The sequence below is a fragment of the Camellia sinensis genome, chromosome 11 (assembly GCF_055761805.1).
Source record: "Camellia sinensis isolate YWXY chromosome 11, ASM5576180v1, whole genome shotgun sequence".
Classification (NCBI taxonomy): Eukaryota; Viridiplantae; Streptophyta; class Magnoliopsida; order Ericales; family Theaceae; genus Camellia; species Camellia sinensis.
In genome coordinates, this window is record NC_138971.1 from 145,657,874 (window position 1) to 145,670,643 (window position 12,770).

General features: G+C 30.8%; 1 long non-coding RNA gene across 1 annotated transcript; it reads left to right on the forward strand.

The window, feature by feature from the left end:
* The first annotated feature begins 821 nt into the window (after positions 1–821).
* On the forward strand, positions 822–11,763 carry LOC114306000 (uncharacterized). Its single transcript, XR_014345394.1, has 6 exons — positions 822–940; positions 9,276–9,336; positions 10,260–10,336; positions 10,858–10,934; positions 11,036–11,122; positions 11,453–11,763. It is a non-coding gene; the product is annotated as an uncharacterized LOC114306000 (long non-coding RNA).
* The last annotated feature ends 1,007 nt before the right edge of the window (positions 11,764–12,770 follow it).

Here is a 12,770-nt window from a genome sequence, read left to right on the forward strand (position 1 = left end):
GTACCCCTTTGATTTAATTTCTTGGCTCCGCTACTGGATGTAAGTAAAAAGTCGTGGGATGCAAATTTCATTTGCACTCAATATTTGTGTATTTTTTTTTCTCTGTCTAACTATTAAGTAATTCCTTATTTATAATTATTTGATGACAATACCACCATAAATAATTTAAATAAGTTTGAAAAAAAATTAACTATTGAGAAGTATAAAAAAAAATTACTTTTTTATTATCATTTTTAAAAATTACACCGAACATGTCCTAAGGGAAGGGTTCTTTGAGAACCACTGGGTTCCCACTGATTTCCCTACATTCCATCGGACTGTAATTTAAAAAAAAAATAATAATAATAAAACAAAACAAGTCAACATATTGTTTAATAATTACAAATATATTGTTTAATAAATTTTTTTAAAATTTATAATTTTAAAAATTATAAATATTTTATTGTAAGAATTTTTATTTAACAAAATTAATAGAAAAAATAAAACGCTCAACTATTTTTTTTATACAATAATAAAATTATCATAATTATTAATTAAGATATATTTATAATATTATTAAAATATTAATTAATTTAATAATTTATTAATAAAATAAATCATTTATTGTCCGATTGAAAATTTAAAACAGCAAAATGTAAAATTATCGCAATTCATATTTTCTACTTGTAAACTCTTTTCTATTTGTAATTTGGAAAATGCTTTGAATCATTAATTTTGGACCCCTAAACTAACCCCAAGTAATGTGTCATAAATCACATCATTTAGGAACCCATTAAAATATAAAAATTATCCAATAAATGCTTGCCATATCATTGGGGTTGGTTTTGGAGGTCTAAAATTAGTAGAATGCAGCATTACTATTCCTCCTCCTATTCGCCACCGCAAACTGTAGAGTCTTTCAAGAAATCCAAAAATGGAGAAGGCAATGGAGTCTTTGAAGGTAACCGAATCTGAGATAATCTCCACTTCTTCAAATTTTTTATATTTTTCTACCGATTTGATATTCCCTCAATTCATTGGCAATTTTGTGTCTCTAATCTACATATGCATACAAATTCGTGTTAATTTGTGGGTGTATGATTTGGGGATTTTGTTGATTGAGAGCATAAACCAAAATACATAAATGGCATATATATAACATATAGAAACCTGAACAAGTTATAAATATTTGATGACAATACAACAAGTATAACCACTTTCATGCTTTTCCTAGCTTAAAATTACAGATTCAGAAAAGAAAACTAGGGGGGAGAGGTAAAGTGAGGGAAAGAAAATTTTACAACATCAAAATAACTTGCATATGTGGCTTTATTTAAGAATCATTTCTTCATCTATCCTAATGCCTTTGTCCTCTAACCCCGAGAAATACACCATCAAACATATTGTAGGAAAGATTGAGATATTGAATTAACCAAAACTCCCCGAGAAACCCTGGAATCTGTCCAGACAAGTTGTTCCTAGAAACATCTAGTTGTTGAATACCTTTCGGCCATGTTTGTTTGGGCGGACTGGATTAGCATTCCCATGACTAATAGTCCTAAGATTACGAATCCGTTGAATTATGTATCATATCTTAACTAATAGTAAGTTTAAAATAATTAGTCTGTACTTCAATTGTTTAACCAAACATCGGATTAATAATTTTATTGGACTATTAGTCCAATCCCAAGCTCATGTCCACCCAAACAAACATGACCTTCAATTGTTCAAAAGATGTCGGAATTGTACCTTCAAAAAGGTTACCTTCCATGTAGATGAATTCTAAAACTTCACAATTGCCGAGAGTGGCGGGAATTTCTCCAAATAGTTTATTATTTGATACATATAGTCTTCCCAGATTTTTCAAGTAACCCACTTCTTGTGGTAGTAGTCCTATTAAGTAATTATGACTTAAGAATAGATTGAAGAGGGAAAGCACACCAAAGATTTGATAAGGTATTGCTCCTGTGAGATGATTGTCATCAAGATAAATTTCTTGTAGATCGGTACAATTGCCTAAAGAAATTGGAATGCTTCCCTCAATCATATTTGTTGATAGGTCAAGTACACCAAGCCTACTCAGGTTTCTAATAGACTATGGAATCTCTCCAGAGAAGTTATTGTTGCCAAGGAAGAGCTGTTCCAACATGGAGAGTTTTCCAATGGAATTTGGAATACTACCTGTAAGCAAGTTCTGATCTAGAAAGAGGTATTGCAAATTTACAAGGTTCCCAATACCAAGAGGTATGTTTCCAGATATATAGTTGTCTTCTAGAGAAAACCCAGTGATCTTGGTGGAGAGATTTGCAATAGAATGGGGCAAAAGACCTTTAAAATGATTACCGCCCAAATTCAGAGCGTGTAGATTGGAACAATTGGATAAAGAAGTGAGGAAGCTCGTCAATTCATTGCCTTGGTCTGTTCCAAGTGAATTGTCCGAAGCAGCAAAAAGTTCTAAAGCATCAAGGGTTCCCAGATTCATAGGAACGGGCCCAATAAAAAAATTGTCGATAAAATTAATATGCCCAAGTCTCGTAGCATTGGCTATTGACGATGGAATTTGGCCATAGAATTGATTGTGTGAAACAAAAAATCCTAGTAAATTTGGAAGGGTCAAGCCTAAATCTGGTGGTAGAGTTCCGTGCAATTGGTTGACATTGATAGAGAAGAAATAGATTGATGAGATGTTGTAAAGCGAAGTAGGAACCATACCGGACAAATTGCTTGCCATCAGCTGAAGAAACCCCAACTTGGAAAGCTGCCCAAGTTGGGTGGGAATGCTTCCCTGTAGATTATTGTACGCTAGACAAAGCACACGTAGATTGGAAAGGTTCCCAATTGAAAGTGGGATAGTTCCAGTGAGACGATTGACTGCAAGATTCAATAAGGAGAGATTGGACAAAGAACCCAGCTCTGTAGGAATTTTACCTCTTAGCTTGTTAAAATGCACACGGATAACTCTCAAGTGTGAACAATGAGTCAAATTGGTGGGAAATTCACCTTGGAAAGAGTTATTCAAAAGCAGAAGGTACTGCAGACGAAACAACTTGCCAAGTTCTTGTGGGATTTCGCCATGAAAGCTGTTGTTACCTAGATCAATCGCCCTAAGGAAGGTGAGGTTTCCAATTTGAGGAGATACAGAGCCCACCAATGAGAGAGATGACAGGTTTAGGACCGTGACACGTTGATGTCGAGGACCGCATGAGACTCCTTGCCAATTGCAAAAGTGAATTGAATGATTCCATGAGCTTAAGGCACCCAGAGGATCTCCTGTTATCAAATCCTTGATTGCAAGCAGTGCCTGATGGTCTGTCTCGTTGGTGAGAACTAAACTGGGATTGCCCTTGGCAGTGGTAATCAGTTCAAGAGAGTTCATGAAAAAGAAAATGAAACAAAGTAAAGATGTACTAAGTAGACAACTGAGAAAAGTTGAATTTGTTTGCTCCATTTGGTGTTTTAATGGAATATTATTATGATGAGAAATGGAGCTGATCAACTTGTATACTCCAATGGAGAGCCAAATGTATTTATAGAGCCAAAGGCTTGGGACTTTTTTTTTTTTATTTTTGGGTCTATGGCAAATTACCGTAATTCTTATTCTTTGCTAATTGTATCATTTTGATCTCTATAATTTCGATTGACTCGATTTTAATTCGAAATTTATGATTTTATCTCAATTTAATCTAATTAATTTCAATTTTTAGTATTTTTTTATTTATTTATGAAAAATGCGCACATAAGTATATGTGTCATGCTTTTATAGAAAAATTATAAATTGTTCGACTTAGTGAGTTAACCTGAACAAATTTAGTGATCGTTTTCTTTCAAAATCCCTAATTGATATTATCAATTACACCAAATGGATACAAAATTTAAGATTAATGATCAAAGTCGAACTAATTAAAATGACAATGACCAAAATAATAGAAAGGTTAAAATGGGCTATCAATGTAATTTATTCTTTTCTTTTTCCCCGTAGTTTATTGTGTTATTAACGGGTTGTCGCCAAAAAGCCAAAAATTCAACCCCATGACATATTTGTTTATATTTTATGCCAAGTTTGGGTACTTCCAAAAAAGCCAAAAAGTCAAAAAGTTACTCAAAAAGTTAAAAAGTTAACACTATTCACCAAAAGTCAACAATTACGGCTGCACAATTCCCAATTCAAATTTTTCCCTACAAATCAATTTTTACAATTTTTTATTACACATTTTTCAATAAAAAGTCAAAAAGTTAACCCAAACATCTATATTTTCAACCTCAATTTTTTAGTCCAAAAAGACAAAAAGTACACTTTTTTAGTCTTCCCAAACTTGGCATTAAAATATAAAAGATCTATTATAAGATTTGAACACTAACCTTTGTGGTAAAATTAATTAATATACTCTAAAACAGTAAAATCGAATCGAACTGAACCAAACCAGTTTCTATGGTTCGGCTCTGATCCTATTCCACAGTTTAACGTTTCGATTACACTTCTAATTTTTCAAAAACTAGTTCCTATAGTCCGATTCCTTGTTTTCTCTAAAACCGGATCAATTTGATCCTACACTCTTAACTTAAATCAGTGACCCTACGGCTGCTATATGAGTAGAAACTCCCATCTACTCTGAATTTTTGTGTGATGGAAATCTAACTTTTATCAAGTTGAGCACTAGAACCTGAACCAAAATTAGGAATTTAATTTCCGTGGAAAAATAATTCATGTCGGCCTCTTCATTCAATACAGCCTTTCTGTGATGTCGCATGGTAGGAGCTGATTTTAATGGTGAAAATTTATTAAAGGGTGATACCGATGACGTAGTATCCACGTTGCAAGAGAGGGAAGAAATTATGAAGTGTTTTATAATATCACATGATTGAGTGTCCATTTGTTTAGCACATAATATTGTGATCTTATCTTACGTTCTCTAATAAAGAGTTGTGTTTAGATAATACTGTCAATTAATCAGACCACCAATTATCACAATACTATTGAGCATCGACTAATCTTGGTTTTGGACCATCCAATAACTTTTCCCAATCTAGGAGTGGAATGTTGGTGTTTTGTCTTTGACATTTTTTATTTTATTTTTAAACTCGAAAGTACTTCAATGCCCTTATTATATGATTATTCTACCAATATTTTCACGATTTCTCATTTATTGATATTGCATATAATTATTTATATCACATCTACATTTAAAAAAAAAAAAAAAAAAAAAACTAGTATAAAGAAAAAGTGATGGGTCAAAGGGTAACCCAAACAGTATTGGCCCCCTTTACCATAATTTGTTTGAGTTTCAAGTCTCTCTTTTAAGATAGAAATATTTAGAGCTGTTTGGCATGACTTATCGTAGTATATATATATATATATATATATATATATTTTTAAAGTTATATCATCTTTTTATTTTTTTATTTATCTTTTCGTAAAAAATTAAAAAATATGTTTATTTAGATCATTTTAAACAATCCCTTATTGTATTGTATCAAAAAAAATTAAAAAAAAGGACTCTCGGGTGATAAATATATCTTCTTACATCTCTCTCTGTCTCTCTCTATATATCTATATAATAAGGAAGTTCAGATTTTTGAATCTGAATGAGACTTTTGTCCCTTTGTCCAAATTTTGACCATTAGATTGATTTAATCTAAGGCCTAAAAACATCTCACTCTCATCTCTATCAACACACACTCTCTCAACACACACCCTCTCTCTCTCACAGATTTACTCCTCTCCTCTCTTTCTATTTTCAAATTTTGAACACTCTCTCTCTCTCTCCACCTCCATTGGAGCCCATTCCCGTTCTTCCCTGTCGAAACCCAACCCTTGCCTTGCTTCCCTGTCTTCATCTTCTCTCTTCCTCCCTCTCTCTCTGCCGTCAACAGGGGAACATCAACAAGGGAGTCGTCACTGCCGGAACCGGACCGAAGTCTGTTCCCGGCCAGACCATCACCATCACAGTCCCCGGTTACCTCTCTCTCTCTCTCTCTCTCTCTCTCTCTGAGAACTGAACTAGGACTTGAACATATTTCTAATTATTTTCATCATTTCTCACACCTCACAAGATCAAGTCATGTTTCCCCCCTCTACCAATCCGTATTTCTGCCACAGCAAAATGACTCCATTGTAGATATAGATCTACGATTAGTCTTTTCTTCCCCTAATATATTTAGATATATAGATCTACAATTAGTCTTTACTATTGCTTTGCTAACAAAATGGGACAATGTAAGTTGAAGATGGGTTTAATGAAGTTTCCCATGAAGGCATTTGAGACTCAAAATTCAAATGCATCACTGTATTTGTGTGTATAATATATATAATTTGCATTTTGGATGTATATATATGTATACATATGTATGTAATGGGTTTGAAATGTTTGATATGGTTAATTTGAAATGTTTGATGTTGAACATAGTTTTGATTTATGAAATGGGTTTGATTATTTAATGGGTTTGATTTATGAAATGGGTTTGAAATGGGTTTGATGATTTATGTTGAACATGTATGTATTTGTGTGTATTATATATATCATTATATGTATAATTTGCATTTTAGATGTATATAGATGTATATGTGTGTATATATATATATATGTATGTAATGGGTTTGAAATGTTTGATATGGTTAATCTGATATGATTAATTTGAAATGTTTGATGTTGAACATGGTTTTGATTAAACCAAACAAGGCCATCAAACCATCAAAATATACTTGTCAGTCTCAGTGAATCTCACGTTACAATAGTAGTCATTGTTTGGCTCCCCAGGTCCCCTATTTAGATTTTGTTTATTTACTGTTCTGCAGATTTTGGCAGAAACCCTAATTGAGGGATGGGCTTTAGGGTAGGAATGAGACACTGTTTGGCTCACTGATTGAGCGTTTTATTTATTTTGTTTTGTTTTACTTTTTTGAAAAGATGTGTTGAATTGTTTATTTATTTATTTTTTTAATTTCTTAATAGTGTAATAGGGAAAAAAAAATACACAAATATAAAGGGTTACAAATGAGACTTGCATCCCTATAATTTTTTGCTTACACCTCATAACAGAATCACTTATATCTCATATGTCTGTATTTTTTTTTTCTGCTTCAGTGTTAAGTAACTCTCCCATTTTTTAAATATATGTACTATATGTAAATTATGATATTTATAAAATTAATCATTATAAATGTCATAATTGAATTCTTTTAATGTTGTAACTAAAAAAAAAATTGAGTCATAGTCAAATATTACATAAGACATATATAATCAAACAAATATTATAATTAATATCACAGTAAATTTAATTTAATTATAACTAATACCAAAATAGGTTATACGTAAACATTACAAACATCGTAATTGGTGCATATGGTACATACCACAAGAGTGATGTGTATAGTAGAATTTTCCTAAAGTATTTGGTAAAGTTTAATTATTGAAAAATTGGAAAATTGGAAGAAGAAAATAAACATACCTTCCTCTGCCTCTTAGGGCATGTTTTTTTTTTGTGTTGAATGGGTTTATTTTTTGTATTAGTTTTTTACTTTTTATCTAATGTTTCAAATTTAACCAATATAGATAGGAGTTAAATTATTCTTTGTTTTTTTTTTCTTTTCTCCTTGAATGACACTTAGGGCATGTTTGATTAGTAGTATTAGTGGTACTATTTTATTAACCTGTTAATCAAATAAGGCCTTAGTTTGAGTTTTATTTATTGCATAAAACACCTGTTTATTAGTTTGTATAGCATTTTGATGTAATTTGAATTTTATTAGTTTGTAAAATTAATCTATTAGGAGTTAAATTAATCTATTATTAGTTTGAATTTTATTAATTTTATTACAAGTTAAATTAAATTTTTTTTTTCCTTTTCTCCTTCAAGGACACTTAGGGCATGTTTGATTACTAGTATTAATGGTATTAAATTAATCTATTAATAGTATTTGCTGTCTAAATATCTCAAAATAGAATGACTATGAAGGATCAATAGATGTATTCCATTCCATTGCATTATTTTCTGTGAGTTGGAGAGGCATTTGAGTGCGACAAGATGAAAAAAGAAGAAGAGAGAATGTGATAGTGCTAATATTGGTAAAAATTTTGGGCACCAAAAAATTCTTGGTAAAAAGTGTCATTGTCCACCTGAAATCACTCTAATATTTTGGGCACCAAAAAATGCCATCACACACGAGAAATGTGTTTGGGGCTTCAAGAATATATTTTTTGCATTTGTGTATAAGTGGCTTCTTATTTTGTCATGGTGGCTGACCACAATCACTCTTCAAAATAGGCAATGGCTTTTTTAATTTTAATTTTAATTTTTATTAAACTAATTTGAAATTGATTATTTTATTGTGTACATTTTTATTTGCATAAGGCTTGGTTTGGTTTACTCATCTAAATTTGTTTGTTTCATCTGAGATGGTCCTAAAACAATTTGTGATCAATGTAACTTTTGATATAGTGGTCTTTCTATGGTTTTTTTGTTTGGGTATGCTACATAATACATAATTTCTCTTAAAAGTTTTACGAAAAATCATCTAGCCTTTGTTGGTTGATTGATTGATGCTTAACATTTTTGGTTGTTTGATCACAACTTTGAGACACTTTTCATAATACATTTTTATGGTCGTTAACATTTTTGCAACACATAGATTGTAATATAAGAATTTTATTAGATAGTGCATTCAGGCACGGGCATAAAACACCTATTTATTACTTTGTATAGCATTTTGATAACATTTGAATTTGATTTACAAATAATGGGGAAAATGAAAAACTGAGTTTTGATTTTTCTTTAGTATTTATATTTCTATCTTTGGATACAAGTCTATAATTGTATTTTATGTATGTATGTATGTATGTGATACAAGTCTATAATTTAATTTTATTTTTTGTGGCTTTTTAAATAGAGAGAATGAGTTGATTTTATGTGTTAGTTTTGGCTTTTTAGCTAATTTTCCTATTCGCAAACAAATTTAACCAAAATAGATAGGAGTTAAATTAATCTTTTTTTTTTTCTTTTTTTTCTTTTCTCCTTGAATGACACTTAGGGCATGTTTGATTAGTAGTAATAGTGGTACTATTTTATTAATCAAAGGTACTACCCGTTTATTAGTTTGTATAGCATTTTGATAACATTCAATTTTGATTTACAAATAACCTCTACGATTTATTAAATGTCATTCATACACAACCAACCAAGCATTAATTAGAGTCTAACAATTGGCCAAATGGAAATCTGAACTTTGATTTTTATATTTCTATCTTTGGATATCTTTAATAATCTTCAATAATCTTTTGTTTCAACAATATTGACAACAGGTTTGAAGCATTGAGTCTGAAGCATTGTGGATTTCCTTAAGACCTTTCATATCCAAACAAGGTAAATTAGTCTTTTATTTTTATTTTTATATATGATTATGGATGTATATATATCTATATAACAAAACAACTCTGTTTTTTTTTCTTGATGGGACTTCTGTCTCTTTGTCAAAATATGAACCATTGCATTGAACTCAATCCAAAGGCTCACAGTGTCTCACTCTCTATTTGGTCCAAGATCATTTTCAACCCACAGCCCCTGTCTCTCTCACACACACACACTCTCATCTCTTTGTTTCTGATTTCAAATTTTGAAATCAGACCCACCTTCTCTCTCTCTCTCTCTCTCTCTCTCTCTCTCTCTTTCTCTCCATCAACCCTTGCAGGCAACTGAACCCAAAACCCCTATGTCTCTTCGTCTTCTCTTTTCCTCCATTCTCTCTTCCTAATCGTCATCTTCTCTCTTCCGACCAAATGGAGCAACTATATCTATGATTCAGAGATATGAGATTCAAAGATTCAGAGATGGGACCGAATGTATGTATATATATGCATTTGTGTGTATTATGTATGATTATGTGATTTTATATATGATTATGGATGTATATATATATATATGTATGTATATGTAGATTTTATATATGATTATGGATGTATATATAGATTTTATATATCTATACTATGATTCCAATATTTGGTCCAAGTTTTTATATATTCAAGATTTTATATTCAAGAATATTTTATAAAATATTTTACACACAAATGTTGAACCATTTAGAAAATGTGAGGCATTTTAATATGATAAAATATGATAAGTTTTTTTTATTTTTTTTCCCAGGTAGCTTTAATTGATTTTCTTTCCCACATTGGAAGTTCTGTATAATGATGTTGCATATATGTTCTGTATAAATGCACTAATCCTTAATAAATAGAAATATTTATTTAACACATCTTGAAAGATAACTTCTTTTTTTTTTCTTTCAGGTAGCTTTAATTGTTTTTCTTTCCCATATTGGAAGTTTTGTACCTGCAGATGTTGCTACTGTGGGCTTGACTGACAGGTTCGATTTTTATATCCCTGGCCTTTTGGTATCATTAATTTATTTGGTACTGCATTTTTGCATATTTTAAGATATTTTGCATGCCAGAATTCCAAAAAATAAGATATTTTGTGCCATGGGAAGCAAATTTATGAATGTTGAACAATCAACATTTATGATTGATCTACATCAAGTTAGAACGATGCTAAGGTATAGTTACATAGTTTTCTCTTAACCTACTAATAATGGACATGGGATTTTATATATTCAAGAATTTATTCAAGATTTTATATTCAAGAATATTTTATAAAATATTTTACACACAAATGTTGAACCATTTAGAAAATGTGAGGCATTTTAATATGATAAAATATGATAATTTTTTTTTTCTCCAGGTAGCTTTAATTGTTTTCCTTTCTCACATTGGAAGTTCTGTATAATAATGTTGCATATATGTTCTGTATAAATACATTAATCCTTAATAAATAGAAATATTTATTTGACACATCTTGACAGATAACTTTTTTCTTTTTTTCTTTCAGGTAGCTTTAATTGTTTTCCTTTCCCATATTGGAAGTTTTGTACCTGTAGATGTTGTTACTGTGTGTTTGACTGACAGGTTCGATTTTTATATCCCTGGCCTTTTGGTATCATTAATTTTTTTGGTAATGCATTTTTGCATATTTTACTACGAGAACTTACCAAAATTCCAGAAAGTAGGATATTTTGTGCCATGGGAAGCAAATTTATGAATGCTGAACAATCAACATTTATGATTGATCTACATCAAGTTGGAATGATGCTGAGGTATAGTTACACAGTTTTCTCTTAACCTACTAATAATGGACATGGGATTGACATCTACCCCCCGCATCCTTGGTGTTTGGTTCTGGTGATTAGTCCACTGATTTGGAAAAAAACAAAGGATTGGAAATGGGTTTTGTTTGGCAGCCGAGAAATTGGGAAATGGTGGTTTTTCTCAGGGGTGTGGGAGTGAGTGTTTAGAGAGATGGAAAATTGGGTTGAAAGATTCATTACCACTCCTTTCCCTTTATCCATTAAAAAACACCACCTTTTTATTTTTATAATAAAACTGGTATTTGATGAATCTTTTTTCTCTTTGCTTCACTTTTTTAGGTCGATGATGATATACGGATGATGATCCAAGTTAGGTTTTGTTCCAATCAAACGCTGTATCTTCTTCAGCTATTACGAGGCAAATATGTACATGTTTTTATGTATTGGTGTATCTTCGAGGGTTCTCTGACTCTCTCTCTCTCTCTCTCTCTCTCTCTCTCACAGCAGCACTGTAACGATGTATTTGTTTTTGGCTCTCCACAAAATGTAATTTGTTTACACTTTTTGGAGAGTATGTAATTTGTATGCAATCATTTTCTGAACCATAAAATGATTGCTGCTGCCTATATTTAATTTTACAGTTTATATTATGGTTGCTGGTTTGGTATTATGTTGATATATTGATGGTAGTTAATTTGTGTATTGTGTCTATTCTATATGTGGATTGATGGATTTAGTGTTGATACATTAAAAATTCACACCAAAATGTCTGTTTGATTTTTATACAAGTGTAATATTTGAATTTGTATTCTGCAATTTTATTGGAATTCATTGTGTGATTTGACTTAGATTATCATTGTGGGTGTTCTTTGTTATCTTGCTGCCATATTTGAAAGTGGGGTTCAAGTGCCAATTAATCGAGGGTTATCGCCAATTAATTTATTTCTTTGCTTCTGTTTAAATTTTGAATTCCTAAAGTATCTTAGAGATTGTTGAGTTTATGTAAGATTAATGCTGAGTTAAAAATCTTCCTCAGAAGTTCTGGGTTTTTGTTTTTGAGGTGGAAAGAGCTTCATTTCATCATTTTATAGTGTGGGTTATACAGTATGTTTGGATTGGAGGTTGTTCACTTTATATGAGATTGATGTTGAGTTGAATTCTTCCTCTTTTTTGTATGTTATCATATTTATTAGGTTAGTGTTTTTTTTTTTTTTTTTTTTTTTTTTTTTTTTTTTTTTGTGTGCGTGTGTATTTTCTAGCTTAGAGTTGATTTCAGCTTTATTTACTTTTGTTTATATTTTAGAGATTGTTGAGTTTATGTAAGATGGATGCTGAGTTAAAACTCTTTTTCATGTACGAAATCAAAGTCTTAAATTTCAAACTGGCAAGGTAAGATTGTTTGTTTTGATTTTTGTTGCTTTGGTCACTATCGTTTTGACTTTGAAATCAGAAATTACGAAGAAGAGGTGTTTTTCGGATAATTTACTTTTGGTGCATTTTTTGGTTGCTGAGATTTTAAAGGGAAAAAAAAAAGGGAAAAACAATTTGGGGTTTTGGTGACTGAAGTTCATATTTTTTTTTTATAAAAAATAAATAAATAAAAAAAATTGTATTTTCAACATTTTGTTAGTAGCTGAATAGATTTTAACTCAATACT